The sequence below is a fragment of the Falco rusticolus genome, chromosome 11 (genome assembly GCF_015220075.1).
Source record: "Falco rusticolus isolate bFalRus1 chromosome 11, bFalRus1.pri, whole genome shotgun sequence".
NCBI lineage: Eukaryota > Metazoa > Chordata > Aves > Falconiformes > Falconidae > Falco > Falco rusticolus.
In genome coordinates, this window is record NC_051197.1 from 22,678,703 (window position 1) to 22,683,074 (window position 4,372).

The following is a 4,372-nucleotide window of genomic DNA, read 5'->3' on the forward strand; positions in this document are numbered from 1 at the left end:
TAGTGAGCTTGCAACTGTTCTGAACTACCTGTGTAGGTTTCTGTGAATATGGGCTAAACATATTCTCAGTAAGGTCAGTTTTAATGAATCTGTGTCAAATCCCATATTTTATCTGACTACAAGGGAAAGCAAATAATAGAAGTGGCTGAAAGACAATGTGGCTCAAAGAAAATGTAGTATAATATTTCCCCTTTCTCTATTTGACTACCAAAAGGTCTCCAGTTTAAGTAGCCATTTGACCATGGCAGAGTCTCAGAAATGGAAATGGCCTGTTTCTTTGTTAATTCAAAAAAATATTGCAAGTGACACCATAAAATAAATAATCACAAATGTTATTCATTTCAAATAATATATTTCATTGCTTCACTTTTTACCCTGTGCAGTGAACATAGTTATTTCTTGTACAACCTTTTATTACTAGTTTTATCCATATCTAGTAGAATTCTGCACACAAAAATCACATTGTTTGACTTACAGAACATACTGGTACTGGGAAAGCTCACACTTCAGGGGACTGACTCCAGGCAATAAGAGTTTTCTGAATTTATCTTTTTATCTTCTGCAAGTCACAATAAATTCCCCAGCTTTGTAGTTGAATTTATTTTGCTACAACTTTTCAGTTTTAAGAAAGTTAGTTGGAGCTGATTTGCTATGCAAAGTATGAGGATGGCTTCTCAGAGCATAACTGTTACAGCCCATAAGTAGCAGTCACTGAGAAGAGATTAAAGGAGCTAAGCAAGTAAACTGATATACTGAATAGTCTCAGTCTAAATTAATCTGATTTTATAAATGCATAATGTTTGTAAATGTGTTCATACTCTTTAATTTTCATTTTTCTTTTCCTTTTTTTTTTAATTTCTCACTGTAGTTCTATCTCTATATGTAAGTTTCAGCATAACAGTGATCAGAATTTAATGGAAATGGTGCACAGTAAAATAACGTGAATGGCTAACTTGTATGTACAAATGCTCATGAATTTTTAAGTTACATATGTTGATACATTGAGGCAGTAAACACTTTCACAGACACCTGATTGGAAAAGAGAAACGATGGATCTGATACATCACAAGGTGATTTGTCCTTTTAGTTCACAGAGTTAAAATTACGTATTGGTCAGATAAGGTGAAATAGTGATAGTAGAAAAACCATGAACTTCTAGTGGATTGTCTATGAGTGGACCAGAAGGTTAAGTTTACTGAATTATTCATGGGAATTTATTTTCTCAGCGTAATGCAACAGCAAAAATGGAAATTTTGTTCAGCTCTGCATGTCTCTGTGTCACCTTATTAGTTCCTTGAATCACTGTTATTTTTCTAACAGAAGAAAGAGTTCTGTAATGGGAACCTAGCAGTCTATTGTCTTTTTTTATAAAGACTAAAAATTTTATTCAAGTTATAATTTTATTTTAAATGGAAACAAATAAAAAACTCAGCCTAATTAATTAATATCCTTATTTAATTCATTAATATGTATTCCTTATAATTTAATTCCTTATTAATTAACTTTCTTATTATTCCCAAAACACCCCCCACCCCTCCACCCCTGGAAAAAAAGAAAGGGTGATGCCATGGTAAATATAGATTGCTACCATCATATTTGATTTTTCATTCCAGTTGTGAAGAAAGCAGCCTTTGGAAGTTTAGTAATTCCTATCTGTTTGCAGTTGACAAATAGTAATAACTGTGGATGCTCATTTCTGCAATGTTCTGAATACTCTGTGGAGCATGAAGTCAGTCAGAAGACCCTTGAAGAAACCTTTAGAATTTGGGCAAGATGACTACAGGGAACTCATTATGTTTACAATGATGAACATTCAGAGATTGGCCTAATTTACACTGATATTATTCCTGAGCTGTTCCCTTACAGTCTGTGTAAGAGGTAGGTCACTAAAATTTTGATTCAATATCTTACAGGACCTTGTGGTATATCTTAAGTCTTGGAATTCGTGTGTATTTAAAATACTGTTTGTTACACGTTATTGTCCAGTGTCTTCTGTCTTTTAAGATTTTGTAAGCACATCTGTGTCTTAGGAATTGTCAAGACTCAGCTCAAGTAATTGCTGCCTGAGCTTATAGGATAAAAACATTCACTGGCAGAATAGCCATTGACTGAATTTAGGTCATTTAGATGCTAATAAAGTTGAATCTCAACAGTCATACTGTTTAGCAAGAACAAAAAGAAGAGGAAAAGAACATTGAGCTGGCCAGATTAACATCAGTGCAAAAAAGGTTATTTTGGCTTGCTGCCTTTTTTTTTTTTTTTTTTTTTTTTTCCCCAGTTGTATTCTTCTTGGCTTTCCTTGACTTCTTTTCTGGCGCTAAAACTAAAGTGCATGGAAAAAGCCTCTTCTGTAGCCTTACCAAGAAAGGTGAAGTAAATAAGCATTTGTTAAGAAGTCATGGAATCACAGCCTGCTGTTAAAAGCACAACAGATGCAGCAACAGCAGCTGTGGTCTGGAGCCTTACTAATGCTTCCCAGGAAGCAATGCAATTGCAAGAATAGCATTTTCCTAAATGGAAGTTTCTTGGAAATTATGGTACCTTCACAAGAGGTATATCCACACCTCTCTACAGACATGTGAGTATATCTACATTTGTCTTTTACTCTCCTGCTTTTCAGCATTTGTAACCACTACTTTGATTATATTTAAACATATATAATTTGCATGGTCTGGTAGAAAATGGCAGGGATCTTACTGTGAAGCTGCAGCAAGATAATAGAGGGATCAATAACACATCAGAACCTTCCTATTGAGAGAGACCCTAGGATGGCCAAACTTAAAACCTCTTGATAGGAGACCACATATACAAGACAGAAGGAAATGTGGCAGAAAAATCTGAGCAGTGAATTTGGATCTAGTTTTCTATTTTAGAATCCATTTTAGTATCTGCTTCTACAGATTATTTTTTTTTAATTTAGCCTTCTTTTACATATAATAGCTACCACATTCATCACCAGCCTTGCTGTGATAAATTAAGTTGTGGTCTCTAGGTAAATTCTTTCTTGCTTGCCAAGGGCAGTGAACATGGCAGTTCTGCATAAGGAGCCCCTAGGTCCACAAAAGCAGAAGTCAAAATAGCTGCCATAAAAATAAACTTCCGTATTTTTTATGTTGTGGGAAAATGCCTTCTACGCATCTTCATGAGGAAAGCTATTTATTGCCTCTGCTGATATTGCCTTGTGGCACTGTGTGAGTATCATCTATTCATTGTACAACCAGTCAAGTAATTTTCTCACCTCACAAGAGGTTGGACAAGGTTTGTCTCAAAAAGTCTGCAGTTTATTTACAAAAGTGACAAACTGGAGAAGTGATGTAACTTTGCTGTGGAGGGCTGTGTTTTTCTAAAAGAAGAAAACATCACATAATCAAGCCCTGAATTACTACTGTCTTCCCATTTGTCATGGATGCAATACAATTGCTCTTTCCATGTCTGCTGACTTTGGAAAAATATTCTTCTAGTATCACAGGTGGCTTTCTGTTCATTTGATCTTCACACACAAATGCCATGTTTTGTTTATCCCACACTTAGAGATCAGAAGGTTGGATAAGACCATTGGGGTGATTTCAGTTGCACTATAATTACAAGATGATCCCCTCCACTTATCTCTTAAGTGTTTTATCTGGTCTACTTTGAATGTAGCTTTGCTGATGCATCAATGACTTCTTTTGAAAAGCTACTGCTTAATGCACTATATGGAAAAATTTTTATCAGTAAGCTAAACTTTACATATTTATATTATAGTTCATTACTCTTTAACGATGTCTTGCCTCTCCCCTGACAATATATCCTATCAGTAGCTAAGAAACTAAGTGTATGCTGAATATCAGTGTAGATTAAGTAGAATTAGCTCCATTGTCACAAAACGAAAGTCACTTCCGTTTTTCCTTTCCTTGTTTTTATCTAGGTAGGAAAAAAAATCTAGTAATAGACTTTTTTTAAGCCTGCATGATTCAGCAGATTTTGGCTTCACGTGATCTGATACTTATAAACTTTGTTAGTTAACCTGTAATTATTGCACGTATAATTTGTCTCACTGTGTCTGTCTATCCTGGAAAGATTAGTACATAAGTATTCTGACTAATGTAAAAATCAAGTAGCATATATGCGTGTGTGTGCAGACATACACACACATACACATATATATACACACATCTACATCTATATGTATATATATTTTTTCATTCCTTATGCCTGCAGAACAACCCTTAGGTTATTCCACCACTTAGGTGGAATTTATATGAAATATTTATAGATGCCATTATGTTCAAATTCTGCCATAACTATTTTAAGGATCTGAATTAACAAATAAGGTTTTCTTTCTGGGATAATCAATGGTCCATTCTTACACTTCTTGTGCATCTAGAATTTT